The following is a 15,776-nucleotide window of genomic DNA, read 5'->3' as shown; positions in this document are numbered from 1 at the left end:
ACTTATAACTTTCTTGATGGTTATATTGGAATATTTCATTCCAAATTTTACTAAAAAAAAAATTCCACCTCTGTTCAGAGTAAAATTTGAATTCAATATTTGGTTTCAAAATAATTATTTAAAAATATTACTATTTTTATATTATCCAGCTATTTTAGAAATATGAGATAACAGCATTTTTCATAAGGGAAAATAAAAAATATGCACACAATATTTGTAATACTTCTTAGTTATATTCAGCTAAACATTCCTTGTTTGCATGTACTGTGCTACCATAATTATTATAAAGCACATGGAGACAACTTACTTTATTCCAATTTTGATATTCTTCTAGAATCAACGTTTTATGGTATAAATAAGGACATTAATGATGATGGTGGGGATATCTACTGGAGAGTGTTCAACCTATGAGGAGCCACAGTCTTAAATACTATTGAGTCTCCTGCCTCCAGAGGACATTGGCTACAAATAGCATCCCAGGTAGGGCAGAAGCTCATGAGCAGCTCTTATCTCCATGGTAGAATGTTAACTAGCTTGAACTTGTAACTGTAATGTGTAGACAATTATAGCTGCTCTCAATTTATAAGTACAGCAGGCCTGTCATTTCTGAAGACTGTTTTTCACCTCAGACCTCCCCTAATCGGCCTTTTATGCTCTTTCTACCTCAACTTGCAAAATGGTCTCTCATTTGCTCTATCAAAATGATAATATAAAAAACTTATTTGGTCAGAATTTTATACAATATGCTTTAAAAATAATTTTGCGATTCACACAATTTTTATACCAACTTGGACGAGCAACGTAGAAGTCACAATCTGATCTCCCATTTGTGACTTCGTGCTCCATTTACAATCGGGATTAGCTAAAACTAGTATAGCTGATAGAATCTGCATAACGATGCTATATTAGAGACAATAATTACTCATTAAACAATTTGGTAAACCAAATATTTTGTGTGATTCAAAGATAATAGTTTATTATGATATGATTCCTATCTAACACAGTGAAAATTAAGTGACAAATCGACACATTTTGATTGTAAAATCTCATGATGACACGGAAGTTGTTACATCTAAAATTTGATATAAACTCCTCAATTTCAATTTAATGTTTAATGTTAAGTTAATGTTCAATACTGTATCTATATAAAATATAGAAGGATACAAGGGACCATATAAAAGTAGAATACAACCAAAAGAAAAAAGGCCTCGCTTCTAGATACAATCTGACCAATATGTTCCAAGTCATTTTGTGTTTTGTATAACTACGTAATGGCATTTCTATGCATTAATTGCTGTGCTGTCACTTTGCACATTATTTAACCTTAAGTATATAATACATAAGTTAATAAGGTATAGCTAAGTTTTAAATTGAATTTTCTGCCTGAATTTTAGGAATGGATTTTGATAAAGATTTATATATAAAGCGTATCAGTTCTTAGATGCTGGAGATGTAGTTTGCTAATTATTTAACTTGTATGTATGAAGCACTGAAATTTTGATTTCAAACCCAGCACCTCATATGTTATATGTACTAATATACATAGATGTTACACATGTTTGTATGTATCTGAATGCATACAATGTGCATGCCCAATGTTTATGAACTATTTGTGTGGTAAAAATAACTTTCTATTATTTCTATCTGTGAAAATATGCAGTTACCTCATGAGGTAATATTGGTGTACATCTAACAACATTTTTAACTCAGAGGAAATGTTTAATGAAATGGTTATTGTTAAATATTTTTTCTAGAATGATATATATACTAAACTCACAGAGAATATATTTAAGTAGATCGCATGTTACAAAAAATTACATGCTTTTAATTTTAGTATAACAATAAATAACAAACAGTATGAATGAAATATTTGTCCATTTTCTTTTAGACTTTGGATGATAGAAATTTCTTATAGGCTAATAATTCTAAAAAAAATAATAAGATAATTCTAAAAATCCTTCAGAATACTAAAGAAAAGAACTCTGGCACATGCATGGAAATGTAATCAACCAGTTATGCTTTGCTAAGATTCATGGTCCTACATTATAGTGTGACAAAAAAGTCAGATAAACAATTTTACACTTTTGTTTTTACTAGAGAATATGTGGCTTTTAATTCTTCAGAATAATTAATTAAAATGAGTCATGAGGCTATTAAATATTTTAGTATTTGCAGAACTATTATTAAAACAGTGCAGCATATTGTTTTGCTTTTGTCAAGATAACAACATTTTATCCTCACCAACCATCTGTAAATGGTATTTACCTTTATCCTACTTTGTCATTTTTTATGGAAATAACAAGCACTATCACGCTAGGCATTTTGTTTTAAGTTGATAATGTGAGAGCCCTACACTTTCTTTATAAAAGCAGTCAGTACATTGAACTTTCTTCTAAGCACTGTTTTTGTTGTTTTGCAAAAGTTTGGGTATTGTGAGCCTTCATTGCCATTGAATTCTGGAATGATTTTAATGTATTTATTTTGTCCTTGACACAGCTGTCATTGAATAGAGAGGTGTTCAGTTTCCATGAGTTTGTAAGCTTTTTGCTGTTACTGTTGTTGTTAAAGTTCAGCTTTAGTCCATGGTGATCTGGTAAGACGCAAGGTATTATTTCTATCTTTTTGTATCTGTTGAGGCTTGCTTTGTGAAAAAGTGTATATTCAATTTTGGAGACGATTCCTTGAAAGAAGGTATATTCTTTTGTGTAGATATCTATCAGGTTCATTTGATTCATAACCTTTGTTATTTTTTTCTCTTTAGTTTCTTTGTAATTATTTCTTTTTTGTTTCTGTTTAGATGACCTGAAAATTGGTGAGAGTGGAGTGCTGAATTCTCCCCAATTATTGTGTGAGGTTCAATGTGTGATTAAAATTTTAGTAATGTTTCTTTTACTAATATGGGTGCCCTTACATTTGGGGGTATAGATATTCAGAATTAAGACATCATCCTGATGGACTTTTTCTTTGACAAGTATGATTAATTTTAATTTTAAATTTAATTTTAATTAATTTTTAATTTTTGATTAATTTTAATCCAAACACTATTTTTATTAAGTATTAAAATGGCTATGCCAGCATGTTACTTGTGTCTGTTTGCTTGGAAAACCTTTCTCTAGTCATTTACTATGAGGTAGTGTGTTACATATAGCTTTTGCTACCCTGCCTAAGTTCCATGAACATGCTGTGCTTCCAGCCCCCACTCAGCTTCTCTTGAATCCACAGATAAAAGACATACACAGAGTGGTTTATTTTCAACTTGCCTTCTTGGCACAATTGCTGGGTTTTACTATCTCCTACCTGGAAAAGCTTGCCCTTATCAATACTCTTAGCTCTGTGCCACCCACCTACCCTAAACTTTAGTTGCTAAACTCTTCTGATCATCAGGCTGTAGGGAGTGGCCTTTGTGGCCACTCCATTTTGAGATCTCACATGATTGGTCAGCTTTCCTCCTTTGGAAACCTGGCAAACTCTTTCATCCACCCATGCATTTGACTCTTTTCCTCCAGGGCACCAGACATCCTGCCTATTCCTTCCACCCAGCAATTGGCCCATGGCTTCTTTACTGACAGATCAAGAACCAATTAGGGAATAGAACAGCCTCAGAATCAGCCCTACAATAGTGTCTATCTTCGTTGCTCAGAAACAAGATGTGCTTCTTGAATGCAGAAGAGTGATGGATCCTGTTTACATATCAATTCTGTTAGCTTGTCTTTATATTGGGGAATTAAGTCCATTGATCCTGAGATATCATTTTTATTTATAGAAATTTTCTTATTTATTACTTTTCTTATTTATTCACTCTTTATCTGCTCAATGCCCCCCTCCCAGCCGCCCCACCCCACAATCATTCCCCTATGAGAGATAATAATGGGCAATTGCCCTTACCCTAGCTTTGAGCAGGCCTGAAAGACCTTGTTTACCACAACAGACCAAGTGATAGGATCTAGGAAGAGTTACCCACCTTGGCTGCACAGAATTTAGAAGAAGAACTGCCCTGGGGCTTGCCTTGAGATATCTCCAGTGACCAAGAACGGATTAAACCACCCATCTCCAGTTTAAACCATAAAGGGTTTTGGTGGGGCCTTTCCCTTTAAATTGAGAGTTGAACATTAAAGCATTGAGCCTTGATCAGAGAACTTTGTCTTGGCTTCCTCTCTTCTCGCCCTCCATCCCCCTTTCATTCCTAGTCCCCCTTTCAGGTGAACTCAGTTGATCTGTGACTGCAGGCGGCTACAGGCAATGATTGTTAATTCCTGTTATTTGGTGGTTGGTGGTGGTAGTGTGTGTGTGTGTGTGTGTGTGTGTGTGTGTGTGTGTGTGTGTGTTTCTCTCTTCTTTTGGATTTGTTGGTGTGAAATTATTTATTTCTTGTGTTTTCTTGCTTATAGTTACCCTCCTTGTTTGGCAGTTTTCTTTCGAGTATGAGTATCTTCTGTAGGGCTAGATTGGTAAAAAAGATATTGTTTACATTTGGTATTGTCATAGAATATCTTGTTTTTTCTGACATGGTGAGTGAAAGTTTTGCTAGGTATAGTCATCTGGGCTGAAATACATGGTCTTTTAGGGTCTGTAAGACATCTAGACAGGCCATTCTGGCTTTTAGAGTCTCAGTTGAGAGGTCAAGTAAAATTCTGGTAGGTCTGTGTGTTACTTGGCCTTTTCCCCTTACTGCTTTTAATATTCTTTCTTTTTTCTGTACATTTTGTCTTTTGATTATTACATGGCAGAAAGATTTTCTTTTCTGTCTCAGTCAATGTGGTGTTTTGTAAGCTTCTTGTACATATATAGCCACCTCTTTTTTAAGGTTAGGGAAATTTTCTTCTGTGATATTGTTGAAGATATTTTCTGGGCCTTTAAGCTTGGAATCCTCCCCTTCTTCCTAGTCCTATTACTTTTACCTTTGATTTTTTCCTAGTGACCTGAATTTTCTGGATGTTAAAAAGTTAACAAGTTTTTAGATTTGGCATATTCTTGGGCTGATGTGTCAATTTCATCTACCATGTCTTCTAGTTTAATATTCTCTCTTTTATCTCTTCTATTCTCTTGTTGATAATTGTGTCTGTACTTCCTGATCTCCTTTCTAGATTTTCCATTTCCAGTATTGCCTCAGTTTGTGTTAACTTATTGCTTCTGTTTCCATCTTCAGGTTTTGAAGAGCTTTATTCAGGTTTTTTAACCTGTTTGATTGGATTTTCCTGTATTTTTTTTATAATTTTTCTTTTCTTCTGTAAAGGCTTCTATCATCTCTATAAGACTAGATTAAAGGTGATTTTCTTGTGCTTCAGGTGTGATACGATACCCAAGCTTTGCTGTAGTAGGATAGCATAGTTCTGGTGGTGCTATAATGCCCTGGGTTTTGTTGATTGTGTTCTTACACTGGCTTTTAGCCATGTGGTTGTCCCTGATGTTGCCAGGCCTCAGAGTTTCTGATGGCAGAAGGCCTCTGGAGATTGTAGTAGTACTGGTTGTCCTGGATGTCAGCAGGCCATCTGGGATGCAGGAATATCTGTGACCAAGCAAATGGAAAACAGAGGGAACAAGGCCAAACTTGCTGATAGTGAGTTTGCCAGGAGGGGCCTTCAGACAAAAAATTGGGTTGGGAGTGTTGGTATAGGGCTCTGAACCCAGTGACATCACATCTGGGTGTCCCCCACATCATTGCCAAAGCAACCACTATACATTCCTAGAATTCATCTGCCTACCTCCCACCTTTACCTGAGAGAGGCTACATCACCACCCATATAAATATGCAGAGCCCCCTGACCTCTCCCTCTTCTTCCTCTTCTTCTTACCCCTTCTTCTTGCCTCCACCTTTGCCTATCTCCTGAATAAACCTCACTTGGAACCATTTGGTCTGGTGTGGTCTGTCCTGAGCTGTGTGTGACAACAACAAGGAGTCTCACCTGATGATCCCTGATAGCAGCAGGCTCTCAGAAATGCAGGTAAAACTGTGGCCTGGTAATGGAGTATGAAGAAAGGAGTAGGCATATAAACTTTTAAGGGCATCTTTAGTGAGCATCAGCAAATCCTAAACTGCTCCAGAAAAAATGTCTAGTCATATGCTAGGAATTCTAAGCCTTAAAAACTATGAATTTTTCTACTGTATGAGTAAAAATTATCATTAGAGATGCATCTAAGTCAGGGATATTAAATGGAGATATCACATTGTTGGGTTCGATTTAATCACTAGGTTCATTAGAGTTAGATTCAGTATCAGAGACTTAAAACAGAGCTTATGGTAATAGAAATAGAAGTTAGAGGTGCTAAGCAAAGGTATACCAGAAATTTTGATAATTAAGCATGGGAAGCTGATACAGCCTTGAATTTTGTCATGTAAGGATCAATCGAATTCAAAAACTGGTCAGCAGAGCTACGAACATGTTGTGCATGATTCAAGCTACTGAAATTAATGGTTATTTGCCATAGCACGAGTTGAAAATGTATATGTATTTTCTGTATTTTTATGAAAATACATAAATAGGACATAAATATCTGATTAAATTGGGTTTCTCAGTAGAAATTTTCTCCATTCAGTAGCACTGTGGTTCAAATTTTCTGATTTCCTTACTAAAATAGACTACAAAATATTTTTGCCTCCACAGGAGCACTTATCCAAGTGTTCAACTTGTATCAGATGCTTGAGAAAATCATTGAAAGGAACATATTATGTACTGTATGAGCTCAACATGCACCAGACTTCTGTACAGGATGATTTCTTAAGTGAGCAAAATAGGCATGTTTTATGTAAGACATAAATATCTTAAAAAGAATCACACACGCACACACACACGCACACACACACACGCACGCACACACACACACATCTTATGAAGCACTTATTTCCAATTCTTCAGAGTTCACGGCAGAAACATAAGCATTTTGTAAACCTGAAATGTGAGTGTAAATGGAAGTAAACATAGCATGAATTTTAGGGATCAAGTATGGATGTACACAGGTTTATTATTTAAGAAAATTATAAACATTTCTACTGGTTGATAAATGGGTTTATTGAATATTGGCACATAAATTGAAAAGCTAAGTGTATACAATCTGGTGATTCTCACTTCAGAGAATGGCTTCTTTCCAGCTTTTCAGAAGTCTTAGGAGACACTATCTTTTCTATTGAATTTCTTAATCAATAATCTAGTTTCAGTTCTGAAACCATATCATCAATCTTTTATTTTGTGAAGGAATCACTGCTTCAGTTCACGCCAATTGTCCATCTAAGTATGAAATATGCCATGACTTCAACCATCTTAAGAGAATTAACATTTTTTTCTAACATGAGAATAATACTCGTTGCTGTATGTATGTATTCCAGCCATGCATATTCATCTGCCTTTTTCAATAAAAGACATTTTCATTCTTCATTTCTCCTAAAGTGCAATTTTCTGGGAAGTAATAACATAAATCAGATGTAGACGGGATTATAAATGAATAATAAACCATTGCTAGGTTGAGCTTCAAGTAGGAGACTGGAAGAGAAGGAGATTCATCTAACTTAAAAAATATATTTCTCTCATTTAAAGTCAAAGCACCCTATCAGCTTTTGTTCACCAACAAGGGTTTTGTAGGTCTCTCTGACTCCACTTTGAAGTTTAACTACTATTATTTATTTTTATTTAATACCAGTCAAGTGATGTTGTATACACAATTTAATGCTTTTCATATATATATGTGTATATATATATTTATGTGTGTATATATATATATGTGTTTCATATATATATGTGTGTGTGTGTGTGTATGCTAATGAAACACACATTCCTCTCCTATATATTAGCATATCTAGGATTTTTCCTCTTACATTTATTCTATAGCAAAACTAGTACTAGTAGCATGTTCTTCTGCACACAATTGAAATTTCTTTTGTTTTTTATGTAAGAAAGTAAGACAGATTGATTAAGGATAATGAAGAGGACTGGAGAAGGAAAATAACAGACTGATAAAAGGAATTCTATGTATCAATGTCACCATAAGAAGTTGAAATTAAGAGAGAGAAAACTAAAAGTAGATAGAAATTAAAATGATGCTTAGTTTTCCATACATAAAAAATTTCACATTAATTTCAAGGCAAAAATCTGTTGCGTGATCAATTTATCTTTTTCGGTACCTTAAAATCTGTTATTCCTTATTTAGCACACATGAAAAACTTTTTTTAGAAATTATATGTCAGATTGATATAAAAGACACATCTATTTATGAATAATTAAGAACGTGTATCCTGTCCCAGGCCATGTCTACCCCTGGAGATGCTCCCACTTCTACACCCCTGTCATTGCAGATTTCCTTCCATTTTCATGGACATTTAGCCACCTCTACACAGCTAATACTGAATGCCCCATTCCCCTCCACATTAACCTTCCTTTCCATCTCTTTCCCTCTAGTTTGTCTTCCATGATCATTACAACAGTTTCCCTTCCAAGAGACTCAGGCATGCCTGCTTGTGCCCTTTTTCCTGTCCAGCCTCCTTGAGTCTGTAGAGTACAGCATGGGTATCCTGTATATTATGACCAATATCCACTTATAAGTGAGTAATGCCATGTATGTCTTTTTGGGACTAAGTTACCTCACTCAAGATGATATTTTCAAGTTCCATCAATTTTCCTACAACATTTATGATGTCTTGATTTTTAATATCTAAATAGTATTCCATTGTGTGCATATAGTACATTTTCTTTATCCATTCTCCTTTTGAGGGACATTTAGGTTGTTTCCAGTTTTTGGCTGTTAAAAATAAAGCTGCATTAACATAGTTTAAAAAAAAGAACTTGTCAATTTTGATAATGAATAAAGAAAAAAATTACACAATTCCTTGATTTTCCAGATAAAAACTTTCTGATATGATAATTTTGTCTTATGCATTTCTAGTGAATATACTGCATGATGCATTTTAATAACCTTAAAAGAAGAATGATCAAGTGTTTGCTTAAATTTAATTAGATTTACTAAAAGATGAACCCACTATGAATCTAAATAGCCACTTTGGAGCCACTTTATTTCACTCAAATATTATAATATTTGTGTCTTACAAAATGCTATGCAATGTAAACATATCTAATACTTCAAAAATTACAGCACTGTATCACTTTGTGTTGTATTTTTCTTTAAGTTACTACCAGAGCCCCATCGTATTTGCTACTATTGCATTACATGTTATTTAGCTATAGGAAAATCAGAAATTTCTCAAGATCTTGTACAGTGACTTTATACATCCAGAATGTCAATATAAATATATTTAAAAATAATAAATTATCATAAACCTTCCTATTGCATGTCATAAAATGAATTGCAACTGGTGATCATCTCTATGCATTAGAAATAAAAAAAAAATTAGCCCATGGAATGCATCTATTTTATGAATGTATTGGTGAATAGATGAATTTATGTCTCATCTTCAACTGCAAACTAAAACACATCACTTTTCCTGATGCTAGGTTTCCTTTTCATCCACTTTGACTAAGCATTCCAAAGTTTCCAAAATTAAAACTAAATGCACCATTTAGTGCATTTATACACTAATACTTGTAGAGAGTTTTTATGTAAATAATTTCTATTTTTTAAACTTTTTATTGATTCTTTGTGAATTTCATATCATACACCCAAACCACTCATCTTCCTGTTCCTTTACATCTGCCCTTTGCCCTTGCAACCTCCCTCTCCCAAGAGAAAAAGAAAAAGAAGAAAAAGAAAAAGAAAAAAAAAGAAACAGAAAATTAAAATGACCAAACCAAAACCCAAACATGCCTATTGTTATGGGAGCTTCGGTGTGTCACACATTATACCCCTTATACCTAAACAGCTTGACTTGCATTGCTCATTGTAATGAGTCATTGGTTTGGTTTGAGACTTCTGGCTCTTTATACTATCAATACTGTATCCCCACAGGACATCTGCTTTGCACTATATCATGGAGACCCTGTAGCTTTAGATCTTCAGGACTGGTCTATTCACACAGTTCATAGATAGGCTGGATGCTGAGATCTGCCAACTAAGAGTGATGGATTTGGGCCTGGATAAAAGCTGAGTTGGTCAGCTCTCCTGCTCTGGTGCCACGAGGGTCAGCTCTACTGGGTTGCCCAGGTGAGGAGTGGGGCCACATCAACACTGTGCTCTGACATCAACATGGTCTCAAGCAACAGCTCAGCCAGGAACAGGAGCCTTGGACATCAAATTAGACCTTGTCTTTGATAGGATCACAACAAAGATGGGACCTCCAGCAGAAGCATGGCCTCAACATGGCACCAGGCAGGTGGGCAGGCTCCTCCTATCTGCCTGTTCCTCACTGCTATCTTGTTTCCAGGTTCACTTCTCTCTACAGCACACCAAATGGCTCAGTTTCATTTTCTCTTCCATACATCCAGGGACTACTTCCCCTTTTCAATTTCTGTGTTTCACATTCTATCATTGTAGTAGTGAATGTGGGTGTTGCTCTGTAGCTGGCTGGGGCAGAGGAGCTGGCTCTTGCGTGTCTCTCCCTAATAAAAATATTTTTAGTTAATTTTTAAAATTTATTTAATTTTTAAAAATGTACCTCAAAAGACATTTGCTAGAGACTTAGTCTGTTGTTATTTTATTTGCTTGTTTTTATTTTGTACTTATTTATTTTTTATCTAGTCTTATCTCATACATCTCCACCACAGATTTCCCTCTCTCTTCTCCTCCCAGACTCTTCTCTTAAATACTCACATCTGTTCTACTCCCAGTCCCTCCTCCCAGCCCCTACCTCTTTTCACCCAGATCCACTCCTCCTTCATTTTCCTTTAGATAGAACAGGCCTTCTTGGGATATCATCCAAACACAGCATAACAATTTACATGAGACTTGACACATATCCTCATATCAGCGATAGATGATGCAACCCAGAAGGAGGAAAAGGTTCCCAAGAGCAAGCAAAAATGTAAGAGACATCCCCATTACCACTGTTAGGAGTCGCACAACAACATCAAATACATCACTATAACATGTATGCAGGTTCTATGATTGTTGCTTTAGTCTCTTTGAGCCTCTATAAGCCTTGTTTAGTGGATTCTCTGGGCCTTGTGAAGACTTTGTCCTTAATTGCTGGTGATGTGACAAGACTGCAGAATATTTGGGAGGCTAAGTGAGAGGAAGTGAGGTCACCGAGTATAGCCTTGAAAAGCACATTGGGACTTTTGGCCTCATCTTTTTTTTTCTGTTACTTGGCTGTTCTACAAGAAAGCCAAGAAGCTTTTCTATATCATATAATGTATCCATGATGTATTAAATTATGATTAGACTGCAGCAAACTGGCTTAAATGGGAAACAAAATAATTTTGTGTTTCTTTGATGTATTTTTGTTTGTAAGATTTGTTTTTATTAAATTTGTTCATGTGTGTGTCTATATATGGTTTTGTACATATGGGTACAGGCACCTATGAAGAACAGAAGCTTGGAGGAACTGTGGAACTAGATTTATAAATAGTTGTCAGCCTTTTGACATGGGTGTTGGAAATTTAGGCCCTCTGAATAAGCTATAGGTGTTCTTAACCAGTGAGCAATCCTTTAAATTTCTTTGTGAAAATTTTCATATCTCTCTCTTTCTCTCTCTCTCTCTCTCTCTATGTGTGTGTGTTTAGGTATTAGCTTGAGTGATAGAAATGTGATTATCTTGATAAGGGATGTCTGATAACTTGTCAAGATGTTTTTCAGGAGGAGCCAAAGAGATGTGCTGACTTAGTATCAAGTGGTTTCAAAGATGAGAACTTCATAGGTGGAGACCGCTGGTTGCTGAATACAGGGAAACCATGCTAGAAGTGTTCCCCCTGCCAAATGTCTAATCTTTCACAGTTCCAGACTTGCTATACAGGTAGGTGTTGTCTAACAATCTGAAAAAAAAAAAAAAAAAAAAAAAAAAAACAGGCTATCTGAGCTTTAGATCCTGCATACCAACTTGCCAAGCAAGGCATGTTTACTGGTACAACAATGGAAAAACTTTTTTTTTTAATTAAACTAATAAAATTTATTTTAAAATATACAACTCAGTATTAACATTTTTTTTCTTTTTTTCTTTTTTTGGTTTTTCGAGACAGAGTTTCTCTGTGTAGCCCTGGCTGTCCTAGAACTCACTCTGTAGACCAGGCTGGCCTCAAACTCAGAAATCTGCCTGCCTCTGCCTTCCAAGTGCTGGGATTAAAGGCGTGCGCCACCACCAACCGGCAGTATTGACATTTTTAAGTCATCAAAATAATTTATAATAGGTAACTGACTCTTAAATATACATGATATCTTCTGAAGCTAAATGTTATATGCACTCAACCAGTTTTTAAAATCTATTTGGGATATTAAACATGATAGAAGTAGAAAAAAACTCTTAAGAAGTCTTCTATGAAAGGAAATTGTGACAAATTTCTGATTAGATGGAAACAGTCCCATCTTTAAAGGAGGATACACAGTGTATCTGTGGCTTCATTGGGTGAATTAGGTAGTATTTCTTCTGTTTCTATTTTGTAGAATAGTTTGAAGAGTATTGGTATTAGGTCTGCTTTGAAGGTCTAATAGAATTCTGCACTAAACCCATTTGGTCCTGGGCTTTTTTTCGTTGGAAAACATTTTTTAATTGAATATTTTATTTACATTTCAGATGTTATCCCCCTTTCCCATTTCCCACCCACCCAGAAACCCCCTATCCCATCCCCCATCCTTCTGTTTCTATGAGGATGTGTCCCCACCCACCCACTCATACCACCCCACCCACCTACTCCCACCCCCACCACCCCACCCTCAAATTCCCCCACAATGGGGCATCCAGCCTTCACAGGATCAGGGACCTCCTTTCCCACCTATGCTCAACAAGGCCATCCACCCCTACATGTACAGCTGGAGCCATGGATCTCTCCCTACGTGCTCCCAGACTGGTGGTTTAGGCCCTGAGAACTCTGGTTAGTTGGTATTGTTGCTCTCCCCCCTGGGGGGGGGGGTGGCAAACCCTTTCAGCTCCTTCAGTCTTCTCTGTAACTCCTCCATTTCGAACCCTGTGATCATTTTAATGATTAGCTGTGAGCATCTGCCACTATATATGTCAGGCTCTGGCAGACCTCTAAGGAGACAGCTATATCAGGCTCCTGTCAGCTGCAGTTCCTGGCATCCACATTAGTGTCTGACTTCGGTGACTGCACATGGGACCAAGGTGGAACAGTCTCCAGAAGGCCCCTCCTGCAAAGATGTCAGGCCTCACTGTGGCAGCCACAATATTGCAGCAACTTTCTTGTTGGTTTCAGTCTTTTCATCAGTAGATGAAGGCCAGGACTCTGTTTTAATCACTGTACTATTGCTGTGAAGAGGGCAACTTATATAAAGCAAAGCTTTTGAAAGTTTGCTTCCGGTTTCAGAGAATTAGTCTATGATCATCATCATGGTAGAGAACATAGGGGCAAGCAGGTGTGGTCTTGTAGAAGTAGCTGAGAGTTATATTCTGACCTGCAGGCTTTTAAAACTTGAAATATTACCCTCAGTGACAAACATCCTTCAACAAAGCCATACCCACTCCAACATAACTTCTATTCCTTTAATTCTTTCAAGCAAATCCAGTTCCTGGTAACCGAACATTCAGATATATTAGCATGTGAGGGCCATACTTATTCAAACCCTCACAGGCTGGCTACGCTACATCTCTATGGATCCGGCATGGTTGGCTGAAGTTACTTTTTCTAGAACCTGATGTCTTTAGATTGAATGTTCTTTCATTCCATATGGTATTAAAATGTGGTAACCTTCACAAGTTTTTTTATTTGCCTATGAAACAGACAAGTGTGGGATTTGCAGCTGAAATTTTGTTAGATTTTTATTTTAAAATGGCATTTTGACGCCCTTTAAACTCACATATAAGATTACTCAAAACAAACATAAAATCAGTACATACACATGTGCATAATAAACATATGCATGTGAGCATAGCACAATAAAAGGAAACAAACAATAATGCCAGGCAGTTAGGTAACACTTTATTTAGAAAAAGTGTTTATAATGTCAAGTGAATAGTTATTTCCTTCCTCGTGTACTTTCCAAAAATAGTGGAAATACTTAAAACAGAATGCAAAAGTCACTTGGTTGCATTCTAATAAATTCAAAAGAGAGAGTATACCCATTTTTATTTTCATTTTACTTTTACTACCTTCTCATTTTGATTCCTCTCATTTGAAATAAAACCTTTTATTTCTGGTTAAAAGTTTTGGGGTAAAGAAAGATTTTAATCTCACAGTGCTAGGAATAATGACTGTAGCTTCTCCTTGCACCGAAGATAATGTTAGAATTCATTGAAATTTTAGTCAAGATCCATGCACATTGTAGTGTTTTATTGTCCACTTTGTTTTGAATGCAATCTGGAGGACATAGTGTTTAAGTAAAAGTCTTAGTCAAAATATATTCAAAGACATTCCCTTTATTCTTTCACTACTGAGAAAGATTTGGGAAAAGGGAACTGTGTATGATGACTTTATAAGCTTCTAAACAAAAGTCACATAAATGAATCCCCAGTCTTTGACACCATTAAACACAGCTTCTTTGATTCTTCCTAGTGAGATATCTGTTATTGTATTTGTCAATGCTAAAATTCTGGTGTTTAACATTCTTTCTTACTGTAAATATCCCAGCAACACGTACACTTTTTTTTTAAATTGTATTCATCCTATTAAGGTCTATTGGAAATCTTTATTTGTAGAGATGCTGTTCTTTCTCTGTATCCTGAGAGAATTCTTTTGTATTGTTTCTATGTCCAAGAATAGCACTGTATATTCCAATCACTTAGGACTATAAGAAATGTTGAAAATGGGAAATATAAACGTAAATGCCACTTTTATTTCCTCAGAGGAAGGGATGAAATGAGAGCCATACCCAAGTGTGTGAATACATGGCTTGGGCTGAGCCTCTAAGTAGTGTTTCTATTTCTGTATTTTAGGCCTTTGCCTAGAAGCTTATAACCTATATCCAACCTAAGCTTCTGCAAGTCCAGACCATGAATGCTTCACCTTTCATCCTCTGTCCACTAACCTAGGCCATATAATGTTTCAGGCTCTGAGATTTGTTGATGAATAAATTCACTCTTTCTAGATTTTTTAAAACTCTGGCTGGCTAGTTCAAATCAGCTGTGCTGGCTCAAAACTTCTCTAAACTGACTAATTCAAGTTAGCTCCTCAGCTTTGCACAGTGGCAGTATCATAGCCAATGAGGTTTATCTGAGGCGCGATTATTGCTAATTGAAAACTTTTCTCAAATTAGCTCCTCTTGGCTTTTGACAGAATCGCACTCCTTGGAAAGACTGCCCCTGAACTGTTCTAAATCAACTGCTCTGCTCTGAAATAAACTGGTTTAACTGCACTCAAGTAAACTGAACTGCTACAAACTGAACTGAACTGAATCAAAATAAATGGAAATAAATGAACTGTCTTTCCCTCACTGCTCTGTATTTAGCCTATCTTTCTTGTCTTTTCTCATGAGAGTTGGGAATATTCTCTTTGACTTATTCTGTCAAATCTTTCTCTGGTTTGACACTTTGTCTGTTCCTCAATTAGAGGTCATTGTTTGGGATTAAAAGTATGTACTAAAGGTGCATCTATATTTCAGCCAGAGGGATCAAAATTATGTACTAAGTACTGTCTATATTGAAAACAGAGGAAATAAAGGTGTATATTCCAGCTAAAGGGACTAAAGGTGTGTGGCATCTCTGCATTCCAGTGGGATCACATCCAAAGATGTATTAGAGCAGACATGTTGGTGGATTAAAATTCTACTAAAGGAAAATAAAAACTGATGAATTT

At 35.9% G+C, this 15,776-nt stretch overlaps 1 non-coding gene across 1 annotated transcript; it reads left to right on the top strand.

Annotated features, from left to right (window-relative positions):
* The first annotated feature begins 15,154 nt into the window (after window positions 1-15,154).
* On the top strand, window positions 15,155-15,293 carry LOC117708083 (U4 spliceosomal RNA). Its single transcript, XR_004606789.2, has one exon. It is a non-coding gene; the product is annotated as a U4 spliceosomal RNA (small nuclear RNA).
* Window positions 15,294-15,776: the final 483 nt, after the last annotated feature.

Source organism: Arvicanthis niloticus, chromosome 4 (assembly GCF_011762505.2).
Source record: "Arvicanthis niloticus isolate mArvNil1 chromosome 4, mArvNil1.pat.X, whole genome shotgun sequence".
Classification (NCBI taxonomy): domain Eukaryota; kingdom Metazoa; phylum Chordata; class Mammalia; order Rodentia; family Muridae; genus Arvicanthis; species Arvicanthis niloticus.
Note: the sequence above shows the minus strand (reverse complement) of the source record. Positions and strands in the feature narration are given on the sequence as shown.